Source organism: Nicotiana tomentosiformis, chromosome 3 (genome assembly GCF_000390325.3).
Source record: "Nicotiana tomentosiformis chromosome 3, ASM39032v3, whole genome shotgun sequence".
Classification (NCBI taxonomy): Eukaryota; Viridiplantae; Streptophyta; class Magnoliopsida; order Solanales; family Solanaceae; genus Nicotiana; species Nicotiana tomentosiformis.
The window spans coordinates 60,833,457-60,850,717 of record NC_090814.1 but is presented as its reverse complement, the minus strand read 5'-3'; positions in this window follow the sequence as shown (position 1 = coordinate 60,850,717).

The window sequence follows — 17,261 nt, the reverse complement described above, 5'->3', positions numbered from 1 at the left end:
GCTATTTGAACATAGATTTTATCATTTTAATTAACAATATGAGTTTTATTATCATTTTTTCTTCTATTTCTTCCATTCCAAGAATGAGTAGCTAGATTTTCACTAGGGTTGTAACCCAACCCTAGTGTGTAAACTTAATGGGTGTTTGATTTATTTCTTGTTTATGGTTGGGTGTTTATTATTTAGCCATGTTCTTGCTTTTATTTGTGGAATTAATGATTACAAACATAAGTTCATGCCTATTTGACTTGGTCTCTACTTGATAAAGAGAGACTTAGTTTAGGAAAACTTAGCTAACAAGAAATTGGGTCAATCGAGAGATTGATAAGCCCAATTAAAGGGTTGAACCTAGAGATAGTAACAACCCGACTTGAGCTTTTATCAATCGTTTTGTTCAATACCCATTTGGACTTGAGAAAGCCAAATTTGGCAAAATCACTCTTTTTCCGAGAGGTATTGAGTGGGTAATTAAGTGTTGATAGCTATAATACACTCCGACCAATAAAATAAGCTTTAAAGTTTATATCCCATTAGGCAAACATCAAGGTGAAGGTCATAGCCCTAGGCTTTTTAAAACATTCGAAAAACAACAAAAATAATTTCCTAGTTCTATTTCTTAAATTGCAATTGTAATTTAAATTAGACTTTAAAACAACCCAATTTTGTGTAAGTGCAAATTTAGATATACAAACTCACACGCTACGATATATACTACTAACTCCCACTTTTATAGATCCCTGCGGAATTTGACACCGACTCTTGTTGGGTATTATTATTGCATCGACCATTTTCATAACCTCCAATTGAGGAGTGAAATTGGACGAGATCAATTTTTGGCGTCGTTGTCGGGGAGCTAAAAACAGTGTTAGCTATATATTTAGGTGTATTTTTGGGATATATTATTTTTCTTCCTTGTTACTAACGTGTGAGTATTGTAGGTGCAATTATGGCAAACAACGAGCTCGAAAATATAGCTTTAGGGGATGTGGACGTTGAGGATGATCACATGGATAAGGTCCCTATTGAACCTCAAGCCAATAGACGAGGCCGAGCGGCTCAAGACAATGTTCTCGTTCCACCCCCACCTCCACCAGGAACAACTCCACACCAGGTGTTGCCGAATGAAGGTATTCAAGTGTTATAGTCCCTCCTTGTATTAGGGCGGGCAACTTCCAAATAACCAACGTGATGCTCACTTTGCTCAAGCAACGAGGGTTCTTCACCGGTGCACCTGGTCAAAATGCATATTAACAATTGAAGGGATTCGTCGATACGTGTTGGGGAGAAAACAAACAAATATCTCCAAGGATGCTTTGAGGCTAAGGCTTTTTCCCTTCTCTCTACGGGGGAAAGCTTTAGATTAGTTGGAACGTTTGCCAAAACATTCCATTCATAATTGGGATGAACTAGCGGAGAAATTTATTTCTAAGTACTTCCCTCTCGGGCACATGGCTATTCTTCTGGATGAAATTCTAGTATTCAAGCAAGAGCCCAATGAACCACTACACGAGATATGAGAAAGGTATAGAACAATGGTGAAAGAGTGCCCCAACAACGATATGATGGAGAACATGATTCAACAAACTTTCTATCGGGGGATCAATACCACCAACCAATGTGTAGTGAATCAGCTTGCCGGTGGGAACTTCATGAATACGCCTTATGCAGAGGCATGTGATATTTTGAATGAGATGGCAGATACTTTATCGGTGTGGCAATTTAGAGCCAATATTCCACAAGGTGATCCCAATGTGATTCTTCTTCATAAAGAGTTACATGACCATGGACAAGCTATAACCGAGTTGACAACCACCATGAACCAACTGGCAAAGGCTCAACTTCAACAAGTGCAAAGCCCGAGGCAAGTAAATGCAATGGAGGAAGGATATATGATGGTGAACAAAAGAAGAACAAGAAGTCCACAAGTGCAACAAAGAGTGTACAATTTTGTGCAAGATGATAGTGGATTTGATCAAGGTGATTCTTATAATGATCAATAGGAAGAGGTCCAATATGTGAACAACTTTCAAGGGAAAAGATACAACTTCCAAGGCCCTAGTCAACAACAATGGAGACCTTCAAATAATCAAGGAAATTGGAATTCTCACAATCAAAGCAATTGGAATAATAACAATAATCAAGGCAATTGGAATTTTCACAATTAAAGCAATTGGAATTACAACAACAATCAAGTCAATTGGAGTGGAAACAATAATCAAGGGACATGGCGTAACAATACTAACCAAGGAAATTGGGGAGGCAACAATCAAGGTGGGTGGAATAACAACCAAGGAAATCGGGAGTCGGGTTTTCAAAGGCCCCCGATGTATCAATAATCGAGTAACCCACCTCCTTATACTTCCCATGGTCCTAGTTCTTCCAACAATGAAATGGGCTGCATTGAGAACATGTTCAAGCAAATGATGGAGAAGAATGTCGATGCCCAACTTGCTTCACACAACACATCGATAAGCAATCTAGAGGTGCAAATGGGTCAAATCTCTCAAGCTTTAAATTCTCGTCCTAAGGGGGCACTATCAAGTGATATGATGGTGAACCGGAAGGGTGGGAACAATACGGGGCATGCCATGGCCGTTACTACAAGAAGTGGAAGAGGTGAGAATACACCCACCTCAAGTCAAAGACAACTTGTGGATGATGAGCAAGTGGTAGAAGAAGAGGAGATCCCAACGAATGTAGTACAAACAAATGATGAAGTGCGGATTGATATTAATGACACAGTGGAAGAGACTCAAGTGGAAGTGAATTCGTCTAGGGAGCATGTGATTGACATACCGGAACTGGTAGTGCAAAAGGCTAAAGCACCATTGCCTAAGCCACCTCCTCCATATCCTCAAAGGCTTGCCAAGCAAATGGCGAGAGTCAATTCAAAAAGTTCATTGATATGATAAAGAGTCTCTCGATAAATGTGCCATTAGTTGAAGCCTTGGAGAAAAATCCCGGATACGCAAAATTTATGAAGGATTTGGTGACAAAGAAGTGGTCGATGAATTTTGAAACTATCAAAGTCACTCACCAAGTGAGTGCAATTATGCATTCGATGTCTCCTAAGTTGGAAGATCCCGGTGCTTTCACAATCCTTTGCACCATTGGAAGTGCCGAGTTTGCCAAAGCTCTTTGTGATCTTGGGGCGAGAATCAATTTGATGCCCTATTCGGTTTTCAAGACCTTGGGAATTAGGCAACTAAGACCACATCTATGAGATTACAAATGGCCGATCGTACAATGAAGAGACCGTTGGGGGTGATTGAAGATGTATTGGTTCGTGTTGATAAGTTCATTCTCCCGGTGGATTTTGTTATTCTTGATTGAAGTGGACTATGAGGTGCCGATTATTCTTGGTAGACCTTTCCTTGCTACGGGGAAGGCTCTTATTGATGTGGAAGATGGAGAACTCACTTTGCAGGTGGGTGATGAAAAGGTGGTGTTCCACGTGTGACTAGCAATAAAGTGTGTTCATTCGTGGACTTGGTGAACGATGTGATTATTGATGATACAAGTTCCACGATTAATGTGGGTGATATATTGGAGGCTATCTTGCTCAATTTTGATGATGATGAGATGGATGACTTCATGGAATGTGTTAATTCTTTGCAAGGAATGGGGTCGCACAACTATGCACCACGAAAACTTTCCTTGGATCTTGAGAATAGGAAAACTCCTCCTACAAAGCCTTCAATGAAGAGCCTCCTATCTTGGAGTTGAAGCCACTGCCTCCACATCTCAAGTATGAGTTTTTTGGCCCTTGTTCTACTTTACCGGTTATTCTTTCCTCTTGCTTGACTAACGTGCAGGTTGAATTTACATTGGCGATGCTCCACAAGAGGAAGAAATCTATTCGGTGGACTTTGGCGGATATTCGAGGAATAAGCCCCGCATTTTGCATGCACAAGATTAACTTGGAGAAAGATGCCAAACCCTCCATTGAACATTAAAGGAAACTCAATGAAGCCATGCAAGACGTGGTCAAAAAGGAGATTATCAAGTGGTTGGATGCCTGGGTGGTCTACCTTATTTCCGACAGTTCATAGACTGCTCCGGTGCAATGTGTCCCGAAAAATAGGGGCATAACAGTGGTCACCAATGACAAGAACAAGTTGATTCCCACAAGAACGGTGACCCGGTGGAGAGTGTGTATGGACTATCGGAAGCTAAACAAAGTCACAAGGAAAGACCATTTTCCACTCTCCTTCCCTGACCAAATGCTTAATAGGTTGGCCGACCGTGCTTTCTATTGCTTTCTAGATGGATATTCGGGCTACAACCAAATTCTTATTGCCTTGGAAGATCAAGAGAAAACAACTTTCACTTGTCCTTATGGCACTTTCACTTTCAACTGGATGCCATTTGGCTTATGCTATGCATCAGCAACTTTTCAACGGTGTATGATGGCGATCTTTACGGATATGGTAGAAGACTACCTTGAAGTCTTCATGGATGATTTCTTGGTAGTCAGGGATTCCTTTGATAATTGCTTGGCAAAGTTGGATAGTGTATTGGCAAGGTGTGAAGAAACAAACTTGGTATTGAATTGAGAGAAATTCCATTTTATGGTCAAGGAAGGCATTGTCCTTGGCCACAAAATTTCAAAGAATGGCATAGAGGTCGAAAAGGCGGAGATAGAAGTGATTTCTAAAATTCCACCCCCAACTTCAGTGAAAGGCGTGAGAAGTTTCTTGGGTCACGCGGGGTTCTACCGGTGCTTTATAAAGGATTTTTCTAACGTGGTGAATCCATTGTGCAAGCTATTAGAGAAAGATTCTAAATTTCACTTCAATGATGATTGCATGAGAGCCTTTGAATTGCTAAAGTTCATGCTGACAACCACTCCCATTATCACAACACAACTCCTAATTGGAGTATTCCTTTTGAGCTTATGTACGATGCTAGTGATGTAGCGGTTGGAGCGGTTTTGGGGAAACGTATCACAAGATTTTTCATCCTTTATACTATGCTAGTAAGACCATAAATGATGCCCAAGTCAATTAAACTATTACAGAGAAAGAGATCCTTGCCATTGTGTTTGCAATTGAGAAGTTCCACCCATGCTTGATGGGTGCAAAGGTTATTGTTCATACGGATCATGCGGAACTTTGCTATCTTATAAGCAAGAAAGGTTGATATGATGGGTGCTATTATTGCAAGAGTTGGATATTGACATCCAAGATCGAAAAGGGAGTGAAAATCAAGTGGCAGACCACTTGTCTCGTTTGGAGGAGGAGGGGAGGCCGCATGATGGCCTTGAAATCAATAACTCCTTCCCCGACGAGCAACTCTTGGCTATTTCAATGAAGATGTGCCATGGTTCGCTGATCTAGCAAACTTCCTTATGTGTGGAATCATCCCGGATGAGTTCTCTTCAAATCAAAGGAAGAATCTCAAACGGGATTGTCAAGATTATTATTGGGACGAGCCTTACCTCTTCCGAATTTACACGGATGGGGTAATTAGAAGATGTGTGCCGGATGAAGAGCAAAATGTTATTCTTGAGTCTTGCCATTCTTCGCCTTATAGTGGTTACCATGGCGGAGCAAGAACGGCGGCTAAAGTGTTAAGTTGTGGATTTTATTGGCCCAATATCTACAAATATTCAAGTGATATGGTGAAGAGGTGTGATGAATGCCAACGGGCCGGTGGAATCTCAAAGAAAAATGAAATGCCTCTCACTACCATTTTGGAGATTGATATCTTCGATGTGTGGGGTATTGACTTCATGGGACCTTTTGTGAGTTCTTGCGGAAACACCTACATTTTGGTCGCGGTTGATTATGTGTCTAAATGGATTGAGTCCATTGCTCTACCCAACAATGAAGTGAAAAATGTGGTGGCGTTCTTGAAGAATAATATTTTCACAAGATTTGTCACTCTGCGGGCTATCATAAGCGATGGGGGTCGCATTTTTGCAACAAGGATTTTGACCCCTTATCATCCACAAGCTAGCGGGCAAGTGGAAGTCTCCAACCGGGAGATAAAGAGAATCTTGTCCAAAACACTGAATGCTAACTAGACGGATTGGTCAAAGAAGCTTGATGATGCACAATGGGCTTATCGGACTGCTTTCAAAACTCCTATCGGGATGTCTCCATACTGGTTGGTGTTTGGTAACGCTTGTCATCTTCCGGTGGAACTTGAGCACAAAGCCATGTGGACTTTAAAGAAGTTGAATCTTGATTGGGATGCAGGCGCTAATTTGCGGGTTGCACATTTGAATGAATTGGATAAGTTCCGGTACCATGCTTATGCACGTTCGTCCTTGTACAAAATGAAGATGAATCACCTTCATGACAAATACCTCCGAAATAGAGAGTTCAATGTGGGCAATCTTGTGTTGTTGTTCAACTCACGATTGAAGATGTTTCCCGGAAAACTGAAATCTAAATGGAGTGGTCCCTTTGAAATTATGGTTGTGACACCTTTTGGTGCATTGGACTTGAAGAACAAAAATGATGAGGAATTCCGAGTCAATGGTCACCGGGTGAAGCATTATTTGGGACAAGTTGATGATGGCCACATGGTGGCAATTGTTCATTTGAAGTGATGGTAATCTGCATCGTGCTGCGACGTTAAATCAAGCGCTTCTTTGGAGGCAATCCACGTTTCTTTTTCTTTTCTTATTTTGTAGATAGGTGTTATTTTTGTGCTAACTAGATTTGAAGTGTGTCGCAGGAATGAGTGTGATTTACAGGAACTGTGCTCAGAAAAAAATTTGGCTAAGTGTGGAGACAATGCGCACCACACATGTATTGTGCGGACCGCATAATTGTGGGTGCTACAGCATAAGGGAACTGGGTCCGCACAATTAAAGTGCGGAACACACAAATTGAGATGGGAAATTGCAAACTCTCTGAAGTTTGGTCTATCAAAGAAATGGCCAAAGTGCGGCCGCACAACAAAATATGCAGTTTGCACCAAAAATTTGCGGCTACACCACAAATTCTGCGGACCGCGGATCATCAAGGGCATTTGAGCCCCAGGTAGTAGAGTGAGGATCGCAGAAGGAATTCTGCGACCACACTCCTCCCTTTGTCCCTCAGGTCTGATCGTTAAGTATAAATAGTAACCTTAGGGGCTACTATATATTTTTTCCCTCTCTGGGCACTCTAAGCTCTAAAACATTGAAATCGTCTGTTCAATCATCGGCCACACTCAATCCACATCTGTGATCACTCATCTACATTACTTCATATCTGGTATGCTTCAATTACACATAGAATTTCTCAATCTTTTAGTTTAATTTACAATTTTTGGTAGTTTAGGCCATTTGTTAATAGATTTTAATTTTACTACCATATGGGGTTCGATCTGTAATGGATCAATTGCTAATTGCTTTATGGGGACTAGGTAAATTGATTTTCATGCTTACTTGTTAATAACATGTTGAATGTGTGTAAAAAAATTGAAAATCCTAGGAAGTGTGATCGATTTAGGTATAAAATCTGCGTCCGCACAAGAAATTGTGTGGCCCGCAAAAGTTGAGATTTAGGGTCTTTCGTCAAGTAAATTCTGCGGCCGCACTTGAAATTGTGCGGACCGCAGAAATTCCACCGTGACCGCAGAAAAGTGTGTGCGGCTACAAAACAGCCTATTCTTTGTCTTCAGAGAGTTGACATTTTGGGATGTCCAATGTGCGGCCACAATGATAATTGTGCGGTCCACAGTTGTATTTCTGCGGCCGCAAGTTCAAATTGTGCGATCCGCATAACCCAGTCTACGACCGCACTTCCCACCTTGCCAGCATGTTCTAAACTGTGTGTTACTATTTGTTTGCATTTTAATTACAACTGATTGCCATTGTTGCTTGTTACAGATAATGGTTAGATCTCGAGGTCGTGGAGATACATAAAAGGGGAGGGGTGAACCTTCGAGAGGTCAAGGAAAAAACACTTTACCCCTCGCCCTCCAAAAGATTATCACCAAGAAAGCTACATTCGACAGAGGAAGAAGTCCAGAGCCCTCTGAGTCTAGTTCATATTCCCCATCTCGGGAAGCATCGGAGGGCGACTCAGTGCAAGAGCAGCCTGCTGTCCAATCACTGCCATAGGGAAGGTATCAACTTCGGGACGAGCCTTCCTCCTCACATAGAACCTCCGAGGGTTCGGAGAGTGCCAGTCGGGCTTTAGAGCCCTCTTCTACACCTGTCCCTGAGGCACCAGTGGCTTCTATTGACGATGTTCCAGATGATGGCCGAGGGGGTGATACTACAGTTACCGGCCTTGAGAGGTCAAAGAACAAAGAGGTCTGGGAGGACCGTTTCGTCAGTCTAGCTGCCTTCACCAGCTTGCGTGGATGGTGGCCAGTGAGATCGCTCACTCTTGAGCAACAGTTCCTACTCAAAGATCTCGACAAGTACAATCCAACAGTGTTGAGATAGTTCCGAGAGAGAAGGGGTGGATGTGGTTCACCTAGAATGTTGTGGACACCAAGGAGTATTTGGTCCGGGAGTTCTATGCCAATGTGGGACACATAAACAAAGGGACCAAAGTGACAAAGTGAGAAATTTGAAGGTGAGATTTGACCAACACATATTGAACTCCTATTTGGGGTTTGAAGATGTGGAGCTTGCACAATATCTGGAGAAGCTGGCGATGGGTGATTCAGCTTGCCCATGGCTAGCTGAGCTTCTTTCATCCCCTGGGCCACCACCACCATGGATCACTGCATGGGTTCCTATTCAGCAGAACACCCTAAATTTTGAAGCGAAGGGATGACAGACCTTCGTATGCAGCAGACTAGACTCGTTCTAGAATGAAACCAACCTACCTATTCCACGGGCAGTTCTAGTCGCCTCTATTATGGTCGGGGTACCCGATCAATGTGGGTGATCTGATGTCGGCCAACATGTCACTGGTCGCCAGGCAAGATGATACCTCCTACCCGTATCCCAACACCATCACTGAGTACCTTACGGATGCATGAGTAGAGCCCAGAGATTATGCCACGAAGGTTCGGGCGAAGAAGACTTTCTCTTGGTATTCTCTGATGGATACACACAACGCGAAGATAAAGGGTCAGCCGACTACCACCGTAGGCCAGTCTGATGAGCCATCGATGGTGGGTACAGAGACAGCTGACATACCATCCACTTCAGCCGAGCCTTCTACCAGTACAACTGCCATGCCTCCACCTTCAGCCTCAGTGCCTTCCACCCCAGCTTTGAAGCCGATGCCTATGCCCTCTGGTCCTCTTTCTATATTGTGAGTCTCCTAGACACTAGCGAGCCTCAACAACTGGGATGCAGACAACTACTGCAAAGTTGTCTGACATATCCAGTCAGGTTGCAGCACAATCATCCATTCCGGCACCCCAGATTCCCCCCACAATTGAAGAAACTTTGAAGAAGCTCCTGGAAAATCAAAACACTATTATGGCCACTCTGATACAACATGGGTCCATTATCGAGGAGTTGGGCAAATAAGTGAAGAAGATGCGAAAGTCCCAGGCCTCCAAAAAGTCAGTGGACAAGCTCCGGTGACCAGTTACCAAGCTTGCAACAGCTGGAGACATTCCATTTGATATGCTGATTGACTCGCACCACCCATGCCCAGATCCTATAGCACCAACTGGCCAGTTTGAGGAGACAGACACTGCTACTGACACTGATGAGGTAGTGCGTTAGATGCTCACCAACCCAGCCACTCCCGAACTTGAGGATGATGAGATCCAATTAGATGAGGCTGAGGTCGGTGCCACTGCTGGGGACACAGAGATGGACACAGAGCTATAGGGAGTTTTCTTCACTCTCACCCTTCTTTTACTCTTATTTTGTTAAGCATTGGGGATAATGCTTATTTTTATTCGGGGTGGGGGTGGAGTTTCTTTGACACATCTTGATGAGTATGTTTTTTGATAACTATGAGACATTTGGCCTGTAATTTACTTTTATTAGCTTCTTTTTTATTTAATAACTTCTTTTTATGTTTTAGTGGATAATAGGCCTTTAGTTTTCTTAATGCCACGGTTCTTTCCAAAGGTAGTTTTTGTGTGAACCGGGTGACTCTTCCCAACGATGGATGGCGTGTCAACCTTCTTAAGGGATTAAGTCCGTTTTTGGTGTTTAGGTATTAATAGTAGTAGTAATGAATAACAAGGCCTAATTGAGTCATGCTCGAAGAGTTAAAAATGCTTCACTTGGTACCAACACACTTAACGGCATGCTTATAATTAAAAACAAGGTTTTTTGGGAAAGAAATAGCTCTAGTTAGTGACCTTGTGACTCTTGTGTTGACTTAGGCTATCATCGAGTGGTTTAATCGAACCATAGTGATTTTCAATCTTGAATATGGTCGTTGTGGGCCCTCGACTCTATCCTCTTTAACAATCCAGCTGCGGGAGAGGTGAGATGTTGTTGTGCAAGTCCAAGTACCCGTGCGAATAGTCTAGAACTTGCCCCGAATGTGTTTCTAGGAAATATTTTAAGTTTTGCTTGGCTTGAGAAGTGATTGTAGGCTCTCCTTGTCCCGCTTGAAGTTTTCCATTGTCCACCAATGTTTTATCCCTAGTCAACCCATTTGAGCCTAAAACCTTTCTCATTTGATAACCATGTTACAAGTCTTTACCCGTTTTGTCGTGAACCTCTCTTGGCACCTGAGCTTTTCTTAACACTTTTGTGAAAAAATTGGCTAAAAACGTAAGTTTGGGGGGGGGGGGGATACGAGGAACTTGAAAGAGGTATCAAGGCACAAAAATAGAAAAGAAATGATGAGAAGGAAAGGCAAGAAAAAAAAAAGAAAAATGCAAAAAGAAAGTGAATAAGTTGAAGAGTTGAAGGGATTCAACGAAAAGTAATGATACAAAGCATGGAGAAATCAAAGGGAGAAAATGAACGTCATGATCAAGAAAGAGTGATGTTAAGTCTCTCTAGTTCCCCTAAGAAAAAGAAAATGCCTCAAAGAGTTAGCAAAGTATGAAACGAAAAACGAAAATGGAGTGCTTAAGGAAAGATGAACCAGTTCTATCATAGCATATTCAACCTTAGTCCAAAAGCCTTCATTGCATCTTGAAAAAGCCCTACGTGATTTCAAGCCGAGTGAGCTTACATTAGTAGTAATCTACATGAGGGGCAAACCTATGGTACTTAAAGTCGTACTTGCGACAATCCCTTGAGAGAGATGAGTGAACCTTTCGCAAATCCTTGCATTGAGTGCTAAATTCTTTAGTGAGATAGTTAAACGAAGAGTAGAGGAGGAGGAGTTTGGGATCCACAATGACCTAGAAAGAGCGAGCTTACTTGATGAATAAAGTCAACTCTTGAAGCTCAAGTGTCATATTAGAACTATTTGTGCTTAAAAGTTTAACTTGTTGCCTTGTTGATAATTCATAAGTGGTGTAGGTAATTGTTGGTCCCAATTGATATGTGAGTGACTCACTTTGTTTTGCTGGAATGACTCTTAACTTGTGGAGGTGGGAATCACTTTATTTGCTTGAAGACAAGCAAAAGCTTAAGTTTGGGGGAGTTGATAAGTGGGGATTTTGACTATTTATTAGCGCCTTTTTAGCTTTTGTTTTAGTCCAAAAACATTTAATTGTGTGCCCAAAACTGATAAAATGTGTTTAATTGCAGGAATATTGGAAAATAAACTCCCGAGATGAAATCCAACTTAAGAAGAAGTAACCTGAACTCAAGGACAAAAAAGGCACAAAAGCTCAGAAGTGCGGACCGCAGAATATCATCTGCAGCCGCAGGTTATGAAGGAAAATCCATGAGAGACTGGTGCAAAGTGCGATCCGCACATGAATTGTGCGGCCGCAGAATCTGAGTCAGAGCAAAGTTCAGAAAATCTACAATTCAAGTCTATCAAAAGTGTGGCCCGCATAATTATTATGTGGACGCAGAAGAAGAGCTATGCGACTGCAGTTACAATTGTGCGGACCACAAAAGAGCAAGATGCGGTGGCAGCTACAAATCTGCGGACCGCAGAAAGAGTGCAGTACGGCCGCAGTTCAGAATTATGCAGCTGCAGATTTTCAATCCTGTCAAGCTGAAGAAAAGTGCGGACCGCACATGGAATTGTGCGGCCGCAGAACCTCCAAAAGGGCATTTTTGTCAGAAATTTCCAGCCCTGTATAAATATATAAGTTTCACATTTTTAGGTTAATTTTTGACATCAGCTGCTACAACAACCGTTTTGTTTTTACTCTTTTTAGTAATTTTTCATATTTTGGGCTATTTGAACATAGATTTTCTCATTTTAATTAACAATATGAGTTTTATTATTATTTCTTCTTATATTTCTTCCATTCCAAGCATGAGTAGCTAGATTTTCATTAGGGTTGTGACCCAACCCTAGTGTGTAAACTTAATGGGTGTTTGATTTATTGCTTGTTTATGGTTGGGTATTTATTATTTATTCTTGTTCTTGCTTTTATTTGTGGAATTAATGGTTGCAAACATTAGTTCATGCCTATTTGACTTGGTCTCTACTTGAGAAAGAGAGACTTAGTCTATAAAAACTTGGCTAACAAGAAATTGGGTCAATCGAGAGATTGATAAGCCCAATTAAAGGGTTGAACCTAGAGATAGTAAAAACCCGACTTGAGCTTTTATCAACCGTTTTGTTCAATACCCATTTGGACTTGAGAAAGCCAAATTTGGCAAAATCACTCTTTGACCGAGAGGTATTAAGTGTTGATAGCTATAATACACCCCGACCAATAAAATAAGCTTTAAAGTTTATATCCCATTAGGCAAACACCTAGGTGAAGATCATAGCCCTAGGCGTTTTACAATATTTGAAAAATAACAAAAATAATTTCCTAGTTCTATTTCTTAAATTGCAATTGCAGTTTAAATGACTTTAAAACAATTGACGAGCTAAAAATATAATACAAAATTATGCTCGCTAGTCGAACATAGTATAGAAAATATCGTATCTGCGAGGATTGGAGTTAAACAATGTTTTCGTAGTTTACAACTTTATTTCTATTCAAGATGATCAACAATTTAAATTTATAAATTAAAACTAATATTAACTAAAATTCTAACTATTGGCTAATGACAATTGCAACAAGAGTAAGCAAGAAGATATCAAGGGAGAAAATAAGGGTTGATTGTATAGGTGTAAGATACTTGTTTGGGAATTAACTCTAGTTACTTCACTTCAACGGTTCATGTGAGTCTCTCGAATTCACTCTATTATATTCAAGCATTCAGTAGAAACTCCTCTCTCGATTAATTCTCAACTTTACGATGTGAACTAAGTTAAGCTTGGTGAAGATATGCAATAGTTCGTAGTGGATTGATCCTTATGAGAACCTCTTTTGATTATCCTCCTAACTAGGTCTAAACATTAATTCAACTAGCCTGTTTCGATTACTAACAAGAATCAATGAACTCAACCAATAAGATAATGCAAAACATCACAAATTATGCCTTTTTCGATTATATAAACAAGTGAATATATATATATATATATATATATATATATATATATATATATATAACAATAAAAATACCCAAAATGCTTCAATACATAAAACTAGAGTTAATATCCACAAACAATTCTCAAAACACCAAATCCATCAATCCCTAAGGAAGAATTACTCCATGGATATGGAGAAATTCATCACAATTAAGTTTAAGTCAAAGAAAAATATAAAACATCCAAACCCTTATCTTGAGTGAGGATGAATGGTGAAATCCTTGTGCTCTTGTTTCTCCCTCTTCTCCTTAACTTCCTTAGGCCTAAATTACGTCAAAAGTCCTCAAAATCCCATTTTGTTGTGTATATATACTAAGTAGGGACGGGCCCAAACAAATAAACCTTCTCCTATGCGAAATAGGATACTTTTCCCGGACAGGACATGCGCGGCCGCACACCTGGAAGTGTGCTCGCGCATTTGGCTTCGCACTTTTCACCCTGTTCTGCCTCATAGCCCAATGCGCGCCCAGTGCGTGGCCGCGCACATGGTTGGATTTCTGTTAGGAATTTGAAAAAATATAAAACATGAAAATTGTAGCCCTTTTAAATAAATTTCCAACAATATATTGAGGAGCCCAAACAGAGTTCCGAGCGAAAAGTTATGTGTATTTTACTGGATACTATGCAATATGCCTGCTCGATTCTTCGTTTCATTCTACTATCATCCGTTGATCCCTTAATATGATCCCGAATTAGTCCTTGGGATTTTACTCAGACTTTAAAGCTCCCTACTAGCTTGAAATCATTCCATAATATCTACATAGATCGAATTCACTTCTACAAGGCATAAAATACACAATTAGTGCTAAACACTAGCGATTAAAGCTCCAACTCAATTAAAGTGCAGTAAATTAGAGTGCGATAAGCGACTAAAATATGAGATTATAGCCTACCATCAACAATTTAATTTTGCGAAAGTGCAAATTTAGATATATAAACTCACACACTATGATATATACTACTAACTCCCACTCTTATAGCTCCCTGCGGAATTCAACCCCGACTCTTGTTAGGTATTATTATTGCATCGACCATTTTTATAACCTCGAATTAAGGAGTAAAATTAGACGATATCAGTACCGTAAAATTGGATTGACATATTCATCGTCAAACCCGAAAAGTCACCCGTTTTTTAAATTTTTCTGTCTTTAGGTAGCTTGACCAAATCAAAAGTATGATACCATGCAAGAATTTGTTTCTCATCCTTCATAGCATCAAATTACTTTTATTTTTGCTTACTATTCATGGCCCTTTAAAAAATTTCAGGTTCTTCCCATTAGTCAGAAGTACATATTCAGTAGGAGGATAACGAGATAAAGGTATTTTCTCTCTGGTAGATCTTCTACGATAAATTTTTGGAGTATCAATTGCGATGAATTGCTGGATAACCACATTATCATGAACTGGAGCATCAACAACATCATGAATTTTGAAATAATCAACAACTTCATTATCAACTTGGTTTTCATCAGTTTAAAGATTTTCCTCAGGTGCAATAGTCACAGGAACTAGATCAATAACAACTACTCTCTCACTGCTGCAAAAATCAACCTCTCATATTTGCCAAAATTTTCAATTATTTGGTTTTAAAAAAAAACAATATCACATCTTCTACAAGTTTCTTCTCAACAGGACCATAAAAACGATAGCCCAAATTCATTTTGACTATAACAATAAAGATACCGTGCCTAGTTTAAACATCCAACTTTGACCTCTCATCCTTAGGAATATGCACAAAGGCCTTACACCCGAAGACTTTCAAGTGATCATATAAAACATCAGACATCACTATCTAATACAAAAGTAGGAGATAAATTGATAACATAAACAGTAATATTAAATGCTTCTATCCAAAAACAAGTCTGGCAGCTTAGCATCAGAAACCAAATATCTAACCCTCTCAACTAAAGTTTCGTTCATCCTTTTTGCTAAACCATTTGAATAAGGAGTTTGTGGAGGAGTTTTGTTATGCTGAATACCATACACTTGCATTATTATTAAAAGAACCAATATACTCATCATCATTGTCTGAGCGAATGCAATTTAATTTTTTCTCAATCTGTCTCTCAATCAAGGTCAGTGGCGGAGCCAGAATTTTTGTTAAGGGGTGTCAAAATATATAACAGTAAATATACTAGGAAATTAAAGGGAGTCAATACATAGTCTATATATATATATATATATATATATATATATATATATATATATATATATATATATATATATATATATATATATATAAAATTTATTTTTTTACCTAGCTACACAGTGTATTTTTTCCGACTGATCAAGGTCCAAAAATCCTTGAATACATTAAGTTCTTGATCCTTGAACTTCAAAACAAAAAAAATACCCAGAGAAGGATCATCAATAAAAGTTACAAAGTAAAGTGCACCACCACGAGACCTTACTTTAAAGGGCCACATAAATCATAATGTACCAATTCCGGCAAATCAAGCTTTCTTCAAGGCAGATGACTCTGAAAAGAAACTCTTTTTTATTTTCGGCTAAGCAATAAACACATCTATTTAACTTTGCTTGTTTTATTTCGGAAAACAATTTTTTTTTAGCCAAACTATTAATCATCTTCTCACTCATGTGACTTAGTCTTATATCATATAACTATGATGAAGCATCATTGTCTATCAACTTTACTGAGCCACTAGAAATTGAGCCCTGTATTTTTTACAAATTAGATAACTTGATACCTCGACCCACAATTATTGAACCTTTAGTAAATTTTCACTGGCCACCACCAAGGATGTTATAGTAGCCCTCATCATCAAGTTTTCCTGTAGAGATTAGATTCATGCAGACATCTGAAGTATGCTTGACACTGTTAATAATTAACCTTGAGCCATTGTTAGTTTCCAAGCAAATTGTGCCAATACCAAACACCTCAACTTTGCCATCATTGCCCATTTTTAATATTTCAAAATTACTTGGAGTATAACAAGAAAAATATTCCTTCTTTGGCGTGACATGAGAATTGGCACATGAATCCACAAACCAGCTAGTCTCATCATGAACAAGATTAATAATATTTTTTCCCAGACAAAAAAAAAATCATACTTAACAACAGTAGCAACAATATTTTTGTTGTCTACATCTTTCCTTTATTGTCTCATTTCTCTCTTAAGCTTGAAACATAATTTTTTGATATACCCTTTCTTGTTACAATGGTCACATATAGTATTCTTATACTTAGACCTTGACTTGCTTCTACTTTTGTCTATGTTATTTTGACCTCTTTGTGGACAGAGGAGAAACGGGGCTCGGCAAGAAGAGGAGTATACCATGAGAGAAGCAGGAGGACAACCTCTTTTAAATATACAACATAGATATTGACAATATAGTTGGACTCTCATGTTGATCGAATGCATTATTTTTTCCATAGAGGTAAATATTTGCTTGCTTGGAAAGAGGATAGCTTTGCTTCTCCCCGTGTTTTCAGTAACCAAAACATCAGAGTGTGAAACTGAAGACGAGACTTGAGATCTTCTTCTCATCTCTTCCTTTAAGACATCATTCTTAGCATATCTCATAGATACAAAACCACTAGTAGCAAAATTACTCAAGGAATTCTAAAGAATTTCTCAAGCATTTAGCAGAGATTAAGAAGTCAAAGTCCATGTATTTCTTTATCAAATCTTACACCTATTTCAGATAGTTGGTCAAGGACGCCCTGAAAATTATTTATATGATTAAAAATATGACTACCCTTTTTGTATCGATATTCATCAATAGTTTCAGCAAGAAAAACTTATTATTGCCATTTTTAGAAGCATAAAGTGTCTCAAGCTTTTCTAATAAACTTCTAGC